We start from the raw sequence: 19260 nt of genomic DNA, 5'->3' as shown, positions 1-19260 counted from the left end.
GCCATTGTTAAAATTCACAACACAGTAGAAAATGCCCTTATTTATTAAAAAAATAAAAAGAGCCTTCAAAGAGGTTTAAAGAAAAACACGTAGACAGATTCAGTAGGTGGGGCGCTCTTGGAAGCGGCTACGCAGGCCTCTGTGGAGCCACAGAAGTCGTATTCCCTTAAACCGTCAAACCGCTCTCCCCACTGGGGCCTCCCCTCAACGCCGGGGCGCCAGAAGCCCGAGTCCGGGGCAAGGGCAGTACCGGGCACGCTGCCTCAGCGTGTCTACACCCCGGAGGTTCACTCCCCGACTAGAAATTCCCCTTCGGCCCCCTGCCGATATCTCTGGAAGCTGCTTTGCTCCCTTGTGGACATGACCCCTTAGCTGGCATTTTGCATCCCAGTAGTTTTGTGATGGAGTCGTCTTTGGGAATTCAGGAGGATGAACCTAATGGCTTTTTCTCGCATGTGTGACTGGTTGCAGGTGGATGGCCCATTAAAAAAACATGAGCAGACTTTTAAACTAGCAGGTGTTAAAAAAGATATTAAGCAGCTTTATGAAGCTGTACCACAGCTTGGTAATGTGTTTAAAATTAAGGACAAAATTGGAGAAGGCACTTTCAGCTGTTTATTTGGCCACAGCACTGTTACAAGTAGGGCCTGAAGAGAAAATTGCCCTAAAACACTTAATTCCAACAAGTCATCCTATAAGAATTGCAGCTGAACTTCAGTGCCTAACAGTGGCTGGGGGACAAGACAATGTCATGGGAGTCACATACTGCTTTAGGAAAAATGATCATGTGGTTATTGCTATGCCATATCTGGAGCATGAGTCCTTTTTTGGACATCCTGAATTATCTTTCCTTTCAAGAAGTACAGGAATATATGTTTAATCTGTTTAAAGCCTCAAAACACATCCATCAGTTTGGTATTGTTCACCGTGATATTAAGCCCAGCAATTTTTTATATAATAGGCACCTGAAAAAGTATGCCTTGGTAGACTTTGGTTTGGCTCAAGGAACTCATGATACGAAAATAGAGCTTCTCAAATTTGTCCAGTCTGAAGCTCAGCAGGGAAGTTATTCACAGAATAAATCACATTTAATTACTGGAAACAAGATTTCATTAAGTGGCTCAGCAGCACCTAAGGAGCTGGATCAGCAGCCCACCACAAAAACTTCTGTTAAAAGGCCCTATGCAAATACACAAATTCAGATTAAACAAGGAAAAGATGTAAAGGATGGATCTGTAGGCCTTTCTGTCCAGCGCTCTGTTTTTGGAGAAAGAAATTTCAATATACACAGCTCCATTTCACATGAGAGACCTGCAGTGAAACTTATGAAGCAGTCAAAGACTGTGGATGTGTATCTAGAGAGTTAGCAACAAAAAAGAAAGCTGTTTCTACAAAAGTTATGAATAGTGGTGTGATGAAGAGAAGTACCAGTTTTTGCTCAGCCAGCCAGACCTGTGATTGTTATGCAACCGCAACCGATAAAGTTTTCAGTATTTGCCTTTCAAGGCGGCAACAGGTTGCCCCAAGGGCAGGTACACAAGGATTCAGAGTTCCAGAAGTTTTGACAAAGTGCCCCAATCAAACTACAGCAATTGACATGTGGTCTGCAGGTGTCATATTTCTTTCTTTGCTTATTGGGTGATATCCATTTTATAAAGCAGGTGATGATTTAACTGCTTTGACTCAAATTATGACAATTTGTGGATCCACAGAAACTATCCAGGCCGCTAAAACTTTTGGCAACTCAATATTGTGTAGCAAAGAAGTCCCAGCCCGCCCTGGCTGCTGTGGCTCAGTGGATTGAGCGTCAGCCTGCGAGCCAAGTGTCGCTGGTTCAATTCCCAGTCAGGGCACATGACTAGGTTACACATCAGGTCCCCAGTTGGGGACGCGAGTGAGAGGCAGCCACACAGTGATGTTTCTGTCCCTCTCTTTCTCCTTTACCCTCTCTCTACAAATAAATAAACAAACAAACAAATAAATAATTAAAAAAAAAAAAAGAAGTCCCAGCCCAAGACTTGAGGAGACTCTGTGAAAAGCTCAGAGGTATAGACACTAACATTCCCAAATTAACAAGTGATATACAAGGATCTGCTCATGACCCATCAATTTCAGAGAAGACTGACTATAAAGCGTCTCACCACAAACAAACACCATAAGCACAGTACTCAGGAAATTCATTGTATAAAGGGCACAGAAATGGATGTGGGGGTTATTTTTATGTGAACCAATTTAGAAGTCTGGGACAAAGTACCTGATGAAGCTTATGACCTGCTTAATAAACTTCTGGATCTTAACCCAGCTTCAAGAATAACAGCAGAAGAAGCTTTGTTGCATCCTTTTTTAAAAGATTTGAGTTTGTAATTATTATTCTTCATTTAATGTTTGCTGTTGTGTATTGTGAGATGGGGTGAAAAAGTTATTTGTATAGCCATAAGTTCTTGATTAGAGAGCAGGGCAGGATGAATAATTTATTTTAAAGTTTTAGTATTTGTTCTCTTGGCAGATTATAAAATATGAATTAAGATTACTTGTGGTGCTTGGAATAGTTCTTTGGACTAAAAACATGATCTTTGAGTTAGATCTACGCAAGGAGAATCAGCACTTTAGTTTCCCTAGTTACTTGTCATTGCCATATGCAGTTTTAGCTGGGTACCTAGGGGTTCAAGGTGCAAGTCTGAAAATTAATGAATGTATTAGGGATTAAATGAGTCAAAAGACTTGCTTTATTGGTTTCTTTGAGCAATGAGCTGTGTGTACCTTTGGAGAACTCAACCTGGTACTGGTGCTCTAACCATTCTGTAGGTTAAGATAATTTCCTGTTCTAGAGGCATATATCAGTACCTTTTATCAACACTAAAATAATGAAAAAGTATTTAGAGGGGCTACTGCTTAAAATTGAATTGAATTTATCCATTTTAAAAATATTTTGGAAAGCATTTATTTTGTGAATTGACATTTTTAAAGTGGTTTCTCTCTTGGTTTTTTTGCCTTTTCTACCCCCACATTACACGTTCTTCTTGGAAATTATATGATGCTTTCCACAAAGTTTCTGGGTGCTCTGTTAAATATTGTATATGCTTACAGTTGGGAACTTAAAATAATGCATATACTGGTTGATAAAGGGAAGCCATAGGACCAAGGTGAAGATCGATAGTCCACATTTTTTTCTTTTTCTCTCAGTGTGTATGTTTTTTGTTTTTTAATGCACCATTTTAGGTATAATTAGGTAGCTTCTAAAAGGGAGAGTGAACACATAGAATTGAGAATATTACTGGAGACTTCTCCTCTGCTTGGAGTCATCCAGATCTCTGTTTTATCTAAGTTGATCCTGTTCAGAGAAGGTTGATTACTGGAGTTTTGACTGGGGTGAAAAGAGAGATAATGAAGTAAGCAAAGTAAAAAAAGACCAAAGATAGAGGTTTATGTATTACTACATTCCAAAATAATATATATCAATGATGGCTTATCTAACTTTCTATGAGAGATAAGTCTGGGGATGTGGATTTATCCAGAAGTTTCTATTATTAGCAGTCATAGAATATAGAACTAGCTTAGGGACGTATAACATTCATTTTATTTGAATGTTGAAGTCAGTATGTCTACCTACTCTATTTGATAAGTATGGTATATATATACATATATACCGTTACCATTGATCGGTTCTGTGTTATGCTGTAATCCTTTTTTAAAAAACTTGAATGTTTTTTAACTTGTATGGTTAATAAAGCTATCCCTTTATATAAAAAAAAAAAGAAAAATGAAAACACCTATAATACTATTAATGAATAGATATACTTTTAATTCTTATTTTTCATACTCTTTCAATAATTGACATGTGCATATTTTACTTTATGGTATATATTTATAAAGCTGGAATGACAGAAAGGTTTCTGAATATATAGAGAAATAAGATGAGGAATTCACAAGAATAGTATGCAAATCAGAAAAAAACAATTACTAATTATATTTTGGCAGGTATGAAAAGTTATGTACAGGTACTGTATGGCCTATGAATACTACAGAAAAGAGTAGTTTGGGAATGCTTCCAAGCCTAAACTATGTTTGAAGTAATTCTAATGTGAGTATTAGCAAGCCAAGTAGACAAGGTTGCAGAACAATGAAGTAGTTATATAAAGGATGTTTCATAAAGAATGAACATATGGTCCTGTATGCATATATACAAGAGCCCACAGTGTTTAGCCTACATGGAAAATACATAAGTTTGAGACTATGGTGAGAGATCAGCTTTGAAAACAAAATGAATGAGGTCATGGATAACAATTTAGGTCACATTAAAGTAGTAGTTCTCCAAGTATGGTCCCAAGATCAACATCGCCTGGAAATGTGTTAGAAAAACTAGTGGGTAAGGCCCACTCAAAAATACTGAATCAGAAACTCTGAGGTAGGGTCCTGGGAAGATTTTTTTTTTTAAATAATCCCTTCAGATGATCATGACACACATTAAAGTTTGAGAACCATTGCACTAAAATATTTGGTATTCATCATCATCTGTTGGCAGATTCATTGAGAAGAGATATGAATGAAGCAAGAAGATGAACCAGTAATATTTTGGTAGTTTAGGTGACACATGATGAGGTTTTCAATATACTAAATATGGTGATATAGAGTATGATGCAGACTTAAGAGAGAATTGGGGTATAAAATTGAGATATGAACAAGAGGATACAGAAGCATAAGGAAAAGGGATAAATTTTTATTGATTTTGATGTTTCTAGCTCTGTGAATTAAATAAAGCAATCATATTATTCATAAAATTATTTAATATACTGCCAGGTCGTCGTCGTCATCGGCGTCGGCAGCCGTCCGTCTTGAGAGACGATGGTGTAGCTTCTTAAGAGTCTATCTGCACCGCCGAGAATGGCTGTGCAGTCCGACTCGGGAGTGACACGGTATCTGTCTCCTCCCGTGTTGAATCGACATCTTGCGATGACGCTGGAGTGTCCTCTCCAGTGGAGCTGAAGCTACAGAGCCTGGGCAGGGTGATATGGAGGGTCTGCTGTTGCCCATGCAGCAGACGCCCCCTCTCTTCGCAGCTGAAGGGTCCAAGGGAAAGACGGAGTCAATACAGCTTGGCTTCAGGTGCGCCGCAGGAGTTGCCGGTGTTGACTACAACGTCAAACCGCCTTAGGGACTCCGGCTCCGGATTTTCTGTCGGGGTTTACTCCCTTAGCCTTTCCCCTGAAGAGGTATGCCGCAAGGCAGCGGAGGTTTTTTGGAGTCAGAGTTTTCCTTCTCTGATGTGCCCTGACTGGAAGATCGAACCAGCGACACTTAGCTCGCAGGCCGACGCTCAATCCACTGAGCCAAACCAGCCAGGGGCACTGCCAGGTACTATTTGTATATATTATCTTTTAATATTTTAATCATTTATGAGGGCTTTATTTAAAAACATAATTATACTCTATCTGAACTTTGTACATTCTTTATTTGGTTTAAACCAAATGTACCTACAATAATTTAAATGACAACTGAGTTTCTTGTTTATAAAAAGGGACTTACACTATATACAGTGAATTATACTTACCAGCTGATATATATTGGAACCATTTTTTGAAAATCAAATTTATTATTAATATGTAAGTAATTTTAATTATCATATAGTTAAATGTTAATATTCTTTTAAAATTAGTTTAATAACATGAATTCCAAGCTCATTACAAAAAATAAGAATGAGTACCAGACAATGAATCTTCCTTCTTTATTTTTATCCCTAAAATAGCAAATTCATTATTACTCTTCAACCCCTTAAAATCAATGGTAGCATTTTTTTTTATCCTAGGATGGAGTTGTAAAAAGCTTGTTTTAATAACTTTCATCAGGAATATTTAAGTTATAGGAATTATTAACATTTTTATAATAAGTAAAACCACAGACTTGAGCTATAAAAAGAGAAGAAAGAAATGAGAGCAGAATCTTAAGGAAAGTTTGGTTTTAATAATGAGAGGAAGAAACAACTCAAAGATGATACATATATATCCCATGACATCTTCTCTCTAAGTACTGTAATTATGTCATATGTATTATTTCATTTAACCTTCCAATGGACTATGAAATAGGAGACAATATTTATATTTTAAACTTTACAGATGGCAATTTAAGACTTAAATAACTTATTTGGTTCACAGAACTAGTAAGATAGAATAATACCAGAATTAACATCCAGAAGTGTCTGTTTCTGGATTCACAACTATTCTTTACTACCTTGTACAAAAGAAGATGGAAAAAAAGTGACTGCTCAAGTACATAAAGACTAAGGTAAATATAGTAATAATGAAAGCAAAGAATATAGAAATATCCACAGTGAAAATGAACTAAGTTAGTGGTTTATTTGTGTGTGTGTGTGTGTGTGTGTGTGTGTGAGAGAGAGTTGTGTTTTGGTGAGAATAGCAAACTTTGATTTTTATTGTAAAAAAATTGACAATGGCCTTTGGGTCACCTATCCAATATTATACTATTGGCTATTTTCCTTTTTGTATAAAAATGTGACAGTATTGCTCAACCTAGAGACCTATTAAAGCATTGTTTATTGTAAACAAAAATTATATCACAGTACAACCAAAAAAAAAAAAACACCAAGAAAGGAGGAAGAAATGGAAAGAACAGTATTATGGGTCATAACACATAGTCTAAAAATAAATATAGACAAGTCATAAATATTAGGAAAAGGGCACAAAAAAGGTATATTAATGACAATTTTCCTTTTATATTTTCATTTGCTAGGTCTGACTATATTTTAGAAATATTTATCCTAGCATATATAAGTTCTGTCCAAGAGATATCAGCCATATAATATGAAAAATACAGACATTTGTTGAAGAAGATACAAGATAAAAGAAACGTACACAGGACAATGATGCCTCAGTCCCCTTCAAAGTGGGCTCCTTGGGACCTCACACAGTTCTCCCAATCGCCATCAGCTGCCCTGTTGCATTTTCCTGAACCTCATTGATGGTCTGAAATCTTTTCCCGCTCAAAGGTGATTTTAGTTTTGGGAAAAGACAAATGTGGGCTGTAGGAGGGCTGAGTCACCTGGGTGATTTGATGTTTTATCAAAAAACTGTACACAAGACATGATGCATAAGCAGGTGCATTGTTGTGATAAAGCCACCAACCACCAGTTGCCCATAGCTATACAGCCTTCTGAATCACCCCAAAATTTCCAAAGATATATGTTCAAGCTTAATGCAAAATTTGATGCAGATTTTTTGATCTACTGGCTTAGTCATTTTGAATGTGACAGCCACACAGTACACATGCTCACTCAATGGCGTCTACTGCTCCCACTGACTAGTACAGTGAAGTCATCATTGTTCACACATGCACATTCCAGTCCACTCTCCTTGACTGCCTGGTTATATTGATGTTGCTCAAACTATTCTCATTATGTTAACAATGGCTGGACTTTTTCTGGACATACCTAGTTTATTTTCCCCACATTTATATAAAATATCACTAAATATGTATATATTAATATTTTTCTTTCAAATGACTAATAAAATATTCTACTGTTTAGAAGAAATACTGAAAGGTCAAACAAAACATCGAATTACTACTTTGAGCATAAATGTATTTTTTGGAAATGCAAATAAATATAATATAATTGTGTAAAATATTGCAGCTCACTGTGACCAATTTCTGCTCATACTTTGCATGTTCTTTGAAAAAAAACAATAACATTTTGAATAAAAATAAGTATCTATTTGGAATATCCAAAAATAATTGTTCTGTTGTGGGCATTACTGCTGGAGGTATCTATGATAATAATTACAAAACTCACATTAACATTTCTAAAACTATATCCTCCTAATGTAAATTAATGGGTCAGTCATATTGTTTTAGTGATATTCAGAATATATAAATGTTCAAGTATAATAAATTTAGTTGTCCAATATAAAAATTGCTAATACAGAGTTAAACTAAATGTTCATAGTAATAAAATTCACTATTAGGTGAGGGCTTAACAGAAAGCTCTTCTAAGAAATATATGAATTCCTGTTTACGTTATTTATTCCCTTATACTAAGCAATTTAAAACCATGATCACAATTTATTCCAACCTGAACTAGAAATCCCCAGCAAAACAGTAATGATTGCCTTAATGTATATTTTGTAGCTAACATTTTTTCTCTATGACAGTTTCATGTTCAAAATTGTATGTGCATGACCCTCTATGCATATAATTTTATGATTACATTTTAAAATATAATGACTACGTAATTTTATAACTGAAAAAGTCATCAATGGACTTAATAACTTTAATAAACTTAATCATTGATATTAATTATTAAAAAGATATGTAAAACAAATTGAATCAGAACACCTGGGTTTGGGACTGTCAGCATCATTATAGATGATCTCACTTTTTATTTGCTTTATCACCACTAATCTAAGAAAAAATCAATTAAGTTTCCTCTGAGTTGAAAATCTAACATGTGTCCTTAGCAGAATTAAAGAATGTACAGATAATTAAGTAAACTCCATTAATCAAAACAGTAAGTGAATGACAGATCATATGTTGCATATGTTAGCTCTAATTGAGTGTTTTCTGGAAGGTATGGATATACTATATGTAATTATTATTATATGCTCTGGCTGGTTTAGCTCAGTGGATTGAGCGTCGGCCTGCGAGCTAAGTGTCGCTGGTTCGATCTTCCAGTCAGGGTACATCAGAGAAGGAAAACTCTGACTCCAAAAAACCTCCGCTGCCTTGCGGCATACCTCTTCAGGGGAAAGGCTAAGGGAGTAAACCCCGACAGAAAATCCGGAGCCGGAGTCCCTAAGGCGGTTTGACGTTGTAGTCAACACCGGCAACTCCTGCGGCGCACCTGAACCCAAGCTGTATCGACTCCGTCTTTCCCTTGGACCCTTCAGCTGCGAAGAGAGGGGGTGTCTGCTGCATGGGCAACAGCAGACCCTCCATATTACCCTGCCCAGGCTCTGTAGCTTCAGCATCATCGCAAGATGTCGATTCAACACGGGAGGAGACAGATACCATGTCACTCCCGAGTCGGACTGCACAGCCATTCTCGGCGGTGCAGATAGACTCTGAAGAAGCTACACCATCGTCTCTTGAGACGGACGGCTGCCGACGAATCCCCTTCTCTCTGGCAACCACAACGCTGTGTTATGTGTCTATGAGTTTTTGATTCTTTTTCTTTTTTGTCGCTTTTGGCTTTATATCCCACATATGAGTAAGATCATATGGTTCTTGATCTTTCTCTGTCTGACTTACTTCACTTGACATGATATTCTCAAGATCCATCCATATTGTCACAGATGGAAGTATTTTGTGTGTGTGTGTGTGTGTGTGCGTGTGTGTGTGTGTGTGTGTATGGCTGAGTAGTATTCTATTGTATATAGGTACTACATCTTTATCTAATCGTCTGTTGAAGGACACTCCATTTTTTCTATGTCTTGGCCAACACAAATAATGTTACAATGAACCTCAGATTCTTGATCTGTTAAATTGGGGATTATAAATTGCTGTTATGCTTGCTTTAATGAGCTATGAAGATAGTTGATTGACTTAATGTTTGTGAAAGGACATTGTACACAGGCTGTTATGCAAATTTTCAGTTATACTTTACTTGTTTACATTTAACTCCCATGAGAGTAAACTTGAAAACAATGCTTCATACATTTTGGAAAGTCTCAGAGTATCCAGAATATGCCTCCTATTCAGAATCTTTTCTCCCAGGAACCAATACCAAGTATTTAAGCTCCAATATTGGTAAACATTCTGCTTAAATGATTTAGTAGCTCTGCCTGCTTGGACAAATGGCTTAATATTTTTTGATTTTACCTATTCACCTAAAAATAATATCAGGCTATTCATCAGGTTTTTTTGAAACCATATATTTTAATTAAAAATGCACACTTGTGAGAGAAGCAATGAGTTAGAGCATATGAGTGCTTTACTTATTTGACACAATCAGTTGCTTAAATTTACCCAAAGGGAGGAGTGTTCTAGTTACTGTTTTTAAGGAAAGCAGGTTAAAATACATAGGCTGATAAAGGAAATTTATAACTCTAGGGCCCCTCATACCACCACCAAATAATTATTTGTATTTAAATTTGTTATCTAGGATTTTTTCCCAAATAATAATCACTTGCCTTTAAACGGTATGTAACTACATGCTTCTCAGCCTCACACCCTAGTGGTACATAATTCCCATAGGCAGCAAACCTCAGCAATAAAGTCATCTTTGCATCTTCATCAAGTTTTTAAATGAGACATTGAAACAATGTTTACAGATCAGTGACACATAGTAAATGCCTAATAGATGTTATATATAATGACAAAATATTAATTGAGTTAATTTATTAACATACTAATGGCATCAAAGCATTGGCTTTTCAAGGAAATCTACACTTTAGGACAGAATCTCAAATAGAAGATTTTCTCAAATTGTCTAGATTTAAATGGCATGATTTGGAGGTTAAAAGGACATTTTAGTGACCTTGTAGACACTGAATTTGTAGCCTAGCTCTTCTTATGAGGATTCTAGTAGCATGACCAATCACCCTGGTTTTCTCAGCACAGTTGTTTTCAGCACTGAAAGTCCTAATTTCAGAAAACCCTTAAACCTAGGCAACTGTGACAGCTGGTTACCAATGTTCAAAGAACTCTAGTCACACATGAAATCTCTAGCCAAGCAACTAATAATACAATGATACCCTCTCTTCTGCTTTCTGTAACACATCAGTCGATAAAAAGTCCCTCATCTCTTTTTCACTTCTAAACCATATGTTGTTGGTCAACAGAACTATATTTACATGGAACATCTCTGACCTGGTAAACAATTACTGAAGTTTTTGCTGTCTGTATCTCCCTTGCTAAGTTAAGGTATGAGAAAGGGTTGCAAATTTTGGAAATAATTATATATGCAACTCCTTTCATTTCCCTTTTTAATGTATTTTCATTCTGAGAACTTTTTTTTTTTAATTTGCCTTTCTCCATATCCTTTTTGCTTCTTAGCTTTGGTGGGGTTTTTTTTGTTGTTTTTTTTTTTTTTTTTTCTTTGTGTGTGTGTGTGTGTGTGTGTGTATGATGTATTCTATCCCTCCTCCCCTCCAAATGTATGCATAGTCTAGAAAAGTTGATCTACATTGCTTATGCATATTTTATCTCTACTTTTCTGTATGTTCCATGTCTCTCTCTCTCTTTCTCTGTCTTGTTAACTATTCATGAGCATCTGCTTTGTGCTTAGCTCTTTATTAGGTGTAGATATAGAGATCAGATAAGAAAGTAACCTTACCATTGAGGATAATGATAGGTTAAAAAAAAAAAAAAGAATAAATTGTTAGGGTAGAGTCAGCTTAGGCAGGAAGATGAATAAGAAAGAATTTGTGTGGAGTAAAGCATGAGCTTGAGTTAAAAAATGAATAACTGTTCTTCAAGTGGAAGAGGTTTAGGGCGTGTAAATTGTCATCCCTAGTCAGAGAGAACCACAGAGGAGTTATACAACATTTTAACGTGTTCAGGACTGATGGAGAATCAGATAAGGGGAAAGTTAAGACCAACCAGAAATGAGGCTACAAACTAGGCAGGGGTGAGACTATAAAGACCCAAGACATAGGAAGCATTACTCTTTTCTGTGTCTTCATCTTTACTGTGCTTATCTGCTTATCTAGTTGTGGACTTCAAGTGTAACGGTATGAATGGAAATAACAGAAGAAAGTGATGCATTCTCTTTTTATCACCATTAAAAATTAATAAGGATGACACCCAGTAAAACAACTAATGAAAATTGGTGGTGGTTGTATTTATCCTTTGACTAACACATGAACTTTCCAAAGCCTCCATCATAAAATTTATTTAAAAAAATAAACCAAATAAGCAACAACAACAACAAAATGTGCTGTTAAAGACCCCGTGCTGAGAAGTTTCTGGTGCTGCTTGGATTCTACAAGATTGCACCCAACATGGAGCTATAGCATAGAAAACAAAGCCAGAGTGATATAGAACCTGAGCAGGGCACAAAGCAAAGGCTTACAGAAGGAGATATTGCACCAAATACTGCATTTCATGTTGTCTGTGCTCACCATTCCACATATGGTTTCATCCCTCTCATATTCCAAGCTGTAGAAATGGCAGAAAACATATAATCACAATACAACTTTAAATATCAGGCAATTAATATTGTTATCTAATATCCAGACATTATTAATGCCTTCAATTGTCTCAAGAATGTCCTTAACTCGCTCCCCCGAAAAAAATATCCAGAATCATGTCTTGTATTCAATTGTCACATGCATCGATCTGGCACACTTCCTAAATCTGTTTACCTTTTTTTATTTTATTTTATTTTTTTTTTGGTAGGGGGGCATTCTTGACAACTTGACATTTTTGGAGAGTTTGGAGTTATTTTGTTAAATATCCCTTAATTAGGGTTTGCATGACGTTACCTCACAAACTTCTTTTTCTTTCTTTCGTTTTTTTTTTTTTTTCTTTTGGTCTTTTGACAGAAATAATTCATAAGAATGGTGTGCATTATATAAGAAACTACAGCTATGACTTTGTTTCATTACTGGTGATAATTGCTCAAGAGAGAATTCAATACCAGCAAACTAATTTAACATTATAAATGTATGACTGGGAAGTTTAAATATTACAGTTAATAAGGCTAAATTTAAATTAAAGTTTGTTTTTCTGCATAAACACAATGAAAAGATCAGACAATTTATAGGGGTTTGTAATTAAAGAAAAATGCATTTACATCTATAAAGTGTCACTAAAATAACGTTAAATATTTCTTGAATAAATTCAAAATTCATTGTTACAAATGATATTTAATAAAGTATCCACTGAGTTATATTATTTAAATATATTTAGAAGTTCATTATGAACAGCAATCCTAGTTTTGCGTGTTTCTCGTGCAATTCTCTATCAAAGCATTTAACATATTTAGAAAAGGTTGTAAGCTCATGGAAGACAAGCAATATATCTTATTCACTCTTTGACTAAGGTCTAGCTCATAGCATTTCCAAATAAATGTTTTAGTAGAATTTAGTTATAGTTTAAAAAGATAATCTTAAATTCTGAATGCTCACTAATTCAGATTAAACTTTCTTCAGTTTTGATTAATAAAATTTCAGTGTTTACTTATTCAGTAAATAACTATTAACCACTAGCTACATCAGTGCTTCTCAACATACTTGTGATAAATACTGTGGACATGATTTATGAACTAAGAACAATGTATGATTTATAATATATATAGATATTATCATCATGGTTATTGTATTATTGTATTGTACTGGTTATTATAACTTATAATTACAATTTTATTATCCCTTAGTGGAAATGTGTTATTCAACACCAAATTTGCCATAGAAAATTTATTACAAGTATGAGTTTTGATATTAGGATAAAAAGTCTTATTACAGTTTGTGGATCTATGTCTTTCTAGACATGTCACTCTAAGTACTTCACATAAACTCATGAACCTTGGTTTCATAAACAGGATTGTTATGAAGATGAATGTAAATGAGATAATGTACCAAAATATAAGGTATATGACTTAATAATGACATATGTTTGCCAAAGATGTGTTTAGTATGTCAAGTTCACTGGCTTTTATTTTGTATTCCTAATATTATAAATGGTTGTCTTTTTTCAGTTATTTTCATATGTTCATATTATTTTTATTTTATTACTTTGAGAATTTTTATTGTATGTTATATAATATACTGCTGCTATAATATAGAAGGATGGAAATAAAGGTTACCTACTTTTCCAAATATTGTTACACTATGTTTATTAGGAATCTAATAGTAGTTTAAGGCTACTTAGTCAAGTTTGATTTCAAGCACAGAGTTGGGTACTTTTCTTCCTTCAAAGTTAAATTCATCCTTGAAAATGCTATATCATGTTTGGAATCAGTAACAGTTTTGAAGTTAAGTTGCATTTTATTACTTTAATAGTTTTCTAAATGGCTTGCAGCCTGTCAAAAGATATACTTATCCTTACTTGAGCACCTAATCCATTATAGTTGACTGTAATTCTGTGTCTATGTGCCCTTGCTTTTCAACCTCCAAAACATTTAGATAATTTTGGCTGCAGTACAAAGGCAATAAAAATAAAGAAGGTGAACACAGAAAAGCAACACACAGGTTCTTTCAGCATATTATTTTTCCTTGACTGCATAATGAACCTTTAAATTTAAGTGCATAATTTAAATACTACTTAATATTTTAATTTACTAACTTTGATATGTTTTTTAAACACTTGGCTCAATAGTTTCAGACTCTGATATTGATGAGATCAGAATCAACTCCAATATGGCCAATAAACTCCTTTCTGTATTGCAGTATTGGATACTTATCAAAATAGATAAAGTAGCTGTCCATTGTATTAGTTAAATAATGGACATGATTTTTTTTATTAAATTTTGTAATTATGGGTTTTTTTGGTAGAAAAATGAGTTTAGAAAATATAATATAAAAATTATTGTAACACAAGACATACGGTCAATAATACTACAATAACTAGGTATGGTGACAGATGGGTACTAGACTTACCAAGGGATCACATTGTAAGTTTTATAAATATATAATCACTATGATATACACCTGCAACTAATATAATATTGTATGTCAACTGTAATTGAAAATAAACTTTAAAAAAAGATTAAATATACTTGATTTGTATTATTTCAATTAGATTTGAATCAAAATCCCACAGGGGATTTTTTTTACAATGGTAATGTAATTCTAAAATACTAAAATGATTCAAATAATGTACCAGATTAGGAAAACAAAATATTTTGAGGAGGAGTAATAAAGAATTTTCCTACCACATACTTCAAGACATTGTTAAGCTCCAAATAAAGTTCACTTGGTGAACTAATGCACAAATAGAAATACTTTTAGAGGAGCAAAGTGTTCAGTTCTTTGGTACATAGAGCTTTTGGTATTCAGTCAAATTGGTATTTACTTACTGTAGAGTAATAGGTTAAGAAAAATATGTGAAAAATATGGACTATTATAAAATTATGCTTAAATCACATGCAATGGTTAAAAAAAGCAGACACCACCGTTTCTCTTTTCAAGACCAATGTCATTAAAATGTCCTAGACAGCCTGCTTAACCTAGCTCCTGTCTCCCTCTCCAGCTGCACGGCTTCCCTGTCTCACCCTCTCCCTCTCTGTAACACTAGCATTCTCAAAATTCCCACGTGTATTCCTGGCATATTAGGACTGCTGTATGTGTTCTTTTTTCTGCCTTTAATATCCTCTCCCCCAAGCCCATACTCGCATTTCTACAAATCTATCAGAACTCAGCTTAAAATCACTTATGTAGCAAAACCATCCCCGAAGCCTTAATAAATGCTCATAAAACACCATTTAATTTTTCATAGAAGTTATCACAGTTTTCGCTTAAAAATATAGTTGTGTGACTATTTGATTAGCCTTTGTCCCTCACATTAGGATTTAAGCTTTCTTATGTTGTTTTGATTGTTGTTGTTTTTTTGTCTTTTTTTTTTTTTTTTTCAGCATTGTATTTTCATTACTTAGCAGAGTGCCTGGCATAAATACTCATTGACTGAATATATGATGAAATAGCAAGATACTTGCATTTTGATTCCTAAACACTTTGTTTTCAATTTTAAAGACATTGGAGAGGAATTGCCCAGGAAGGCCAGTGCCCTTCAGTTTGTGGAGCTGCTCGTCAGCACGGCCTTTCCCAAGGAGCCCTGAAGCGATTCACTGACGCTTCTGGTGTGCGCCATCTCCGGGTGCTTATGATGTGAAAAGTTCAGAAGTATTGAAAGGGCCAGTATCCTTTCAGAAATTACTAAGATTAAAAAAAAAAAAAAAGAATCTCAACAAAATCTTACTGTCGACAAAGATACTAACTACCTTGATGGTTTCAGCAAGAAAAGTCAACTTCGGGATTTAATAGGAAATCTCAACACAATGTTAAAGACTTGAGATGTTGAAAAAAGAGCTTTGTGTCCTTGTGTAGAAACGTGATGCTCAGGACAAGCGACTCCCACTCCAGGATCTGGAAGCTGAGCTGGAGAAGATGGTAGGTAGCAAAGCTAAATGCTGGTGTGTCAAGGAAAAGACGTCTCTGCAAAAGCAGCCTACTGAATGACCCAGGACTAGTGGGCCACTAAAATCTCAGTATTCTGAAGATGGTAACCACAAGACTCTGAGAAGTCTAAGCCTTGAGTTGATGAAACTTAGAAACAAAAGGGAAACTGAGATGAGGAGTGTGATGGCGAAACACTAAGGCATGGAGGCGAAACTGCAGGTCGCCCAGAGGAGTCTCAGGGTCTCACGGAAAAGCACACCTGAAGGGAAACTGCTTCATACAGAAGAGATTAATGACAAATCTTAAAACAGAAAAGCTCTTAGAATACATTGAAGAAATAAGTGGTGCCTCAGATCAAGTGGAAAAATACAAGTTGGACATTGCCCGGTTAGAAGAAAATTTGAAAGAATCATGATGTTCTAAACCTTAAGCAGTCTCGTAAGGAAAATGTTATGCTGTCTATACAGCTAAAAAGCCTAAGTGCTAAATGTCAGCTGCTTGAAAAAGAAAAAGAATACCTCATCAGAAAGAGCAGAGAATAATGTGAAACTAAATTCTGAAATGCAAAACTTAAAAGAGAAGTTTTTTTCTTGAAAAACAAGGACATGAAAAGCCACAACAAAAAAAGTTGGGAATTGATTCACTTTGGCAACAAGAGAAGGGATTACCTTTCAGCCTTTAGCAGAAGCTATGTTCTTTTCAAGAGGAAATGATGAAAAAGAGGGATCTCTTTGAGGAAGCTCTGGATGAGCAAGATAAATAACAGCCAAATGAGGGAAAAGGATTAGCACCTGGTCAAACAACTGGAAGAAGAAATAAAAGCTAGTGTTTATGAACTGAATCTTCTAGGAGAAAAGCTGAAGGTGAAAGAAACAGAGCTTGAGAAAAGTTAGCTGCTCACACTCAGGTTACCCTGCTTTTGCAGAAAAGGTATAATAGTGCAAAACCTTGCAGATTTATTGCTTAGTTTGAAAGCTATAAAGTATTAACAGCTAGTGTGATAGAAGTTCTTAAGCTGAAGACCTTATCACTTAAGGAAAAAGTGGCCAAGGCTGAGAAAAGTGCAGAGGATATTCAGCTCAGATTTGGCAAGTGAGAGCTCAAATCAAGAACATCCAAGAATACGCAAGGCTCTTCAGACCAGATCAGCACTTAAAGAACCAGAAATTAAAGAAATCACTGTTTGTTTTCTCCAAAAATTAACTGATTTGGAGAACCAACTCAAGCAAAAAAGGTGAAGACCTTAAGAAGGAGCTGTTAGAGGAAGAAGCAAGAAAAGCTGAAGAGATACACTGGCAGAACTAAGGAAATGAACACATGACATCTCCTTTATGAAGAACTGAATAATAAAACAGCCTTTTCAGCCACAACTGGATGAATTTGAAGCAGAGGAACAGGTTTTGTTGAACGAACATGGTGCCGGTCAGGAACAGCTAAATAAGCTAAGAGATATTTACTAAATTATTAGGTCATCAGAATCTAAAGCAAAACAAAAATAAAATTAAGAGAGGAAAATAGTCAACTCAGATTGGAGGTGTCAAATCTGTGCTCTCAGCTAGCTAGAAGAAAACAAAGCAAGAGAAAACTTCAGGACAAGTGGACTAAAGTTTTGGATATCAAATACTTTGATCCTTCAAAGGCTTTTCTTCATGAAAGTAAATTTTTGTTCTCAAAACCCCATTAAAAGAAGGCAATTCAAACTGCTGTTGGGATCCTATGGAGTTTCAGAAATAATGCAAGTAAACATCTGAAACCCCAATTGAAGATTATTTTATTCCTATTCTTTTCATTGTTTTTGCTGTTACGATTATATTAATAATGAACACTTTTATATCTGTTTAATATTACTTGCTATTTTTATACATCTGAAAGCATGTTCAATATTTTACCAATACATTTTCTGGCATTTTATCTGCTATTGTCAGTGCCTCCTCCCTGATGCCCATTTTCACCACTTCACTCTAAGCCTTCTGCTGGGCTTTCCCGTTGTACAGCTCATCCCATCCATCAACATTGCTTTAAAAATCACCGATATTATTATTCCATTTTCTGAACCTTAGATGGCTTCAAGATTCTAATTCCCAAGATGTGTGTGTGTGTGTGTGTGTATGTGTAGATTTAATTGCGTTATTTTTATTTCCTTTTTTCCATTGCCATTTAGCTCCCTTATACTTCTCTCCCCTCGCAACCACCACGCTGTTGTCCATGTCCATGAGTCTGTTTACCTTTCTGCTCAATCCCTCCACCCTCTACATTTCATCCCCTAAATAGCTCTCATCCGGCTCACTATCTAGGAGCCTGTCTCTATTTTGCTTGTTTAGTTTGTTCATTAGATCCCACATATGAGTGAAATCATGTGGTACTTGTCTTTCTCTGACTGGCTTATTTCATTTAGGATAATGTTCTCCAGGTTCATCCATGCTATCGCAAAAGATAAGCTTTCCTCTTTCGTATGGCCCAGTAGTATCCCACTGTGTAAATGTCCCATAGTTACTTCATCTACTCATCTGTTGATGGACACTTGGACTGCTTCTGTATCTTGGCAGTTGTAAATAATGCTGCAGTGAATGTATTCTGAAACTTGAGGTGATTTCAAGATCCTAATCCCCAGGTTTTTTGGTTTGATCCTGGAAGGCTTTTCTAATCTGAACCTCTTAAGCTAGGACAAAAACCTTGACTTATTCTTACCTCGTTCTTGCCTCAACTTTAATTTCATTTATCCAGTTTAAGTAAGAAGTGAAGGCATGTTTAATTCAACAGTATTCTCTTTATCTCTTTAAGTAACTGAGCTGATCAATAATTTGCAGATACCTAGACTCTATCCCAGTCCTGTAAAACTAAAATCTGTGTTTTGGCCTGAAAAATATGCACTTTATACTCTACAGTTAATTGTTGACACATCAAAAATCTAAAAATCACTACTCATAGCTACTCATAGGTTACTCTTAGAGAATTTTTCTTATACTGCTTGGCATTGATCTGACTTTTAAGTATTTGATTAGTATTTCTGTAATGTGAAATAAAAATCAAACATTAAGTCATTAACCAAATTATTTATTCTCTGTGCCTTTCTTTCTCTCCTCCTTACCTTCTCTCTAGAATTGATATGGTAGTATACTATTTTGATACTGGTAATTCTCCATCTAAAATTTCTGATTTACATAGGTAGTATATTATAAGCCCCCCTTTAAAATAA

At 35.3% G+C, this 19260-nt stretch overlaps 2 pseudogenes; both read left to right on the top strand.

Moving 5' to 3' along the window:
• Nucleotides 1-401: 401 nt before the first annotated feature.
• Nucleotides 402-2364, top strand: LOC150012312 (cell division cycle 7-related protein kinase-like; annotated as a pseudogene).
• Nucleotides 2365-15752: 13388 nt separating this feature from the next.
• On the top strand, nucleotides 15753-17798 carry LOC150012311 (hyaluronan mediated motility receptor pseudogene; annotated as a pseudogene).
• The last annotated feature ends 1462 nt before the right edge of the window (nucleotides 17799-19260 follow it).

Source organism: Furipterus horrens, unplaced genomic scaffold (assembly GCF_987537825.1).
Source record: "Furipterus horrens unplaced genomic scaffold, mFurHor1.1.pri manual_scaffold_4, whole genome shotgun sequence".
Lineage (NCBI taxonomy): Eukaryota > Metazoa > Chordata > Mammalia > Chiroptera > Furipteridae > Furipterus > Furipterus horrens.
Note: the sequence above shows the minus strand (reverse complement) of the source record. Positions and strands in the feature narration are given on the sequence as shown.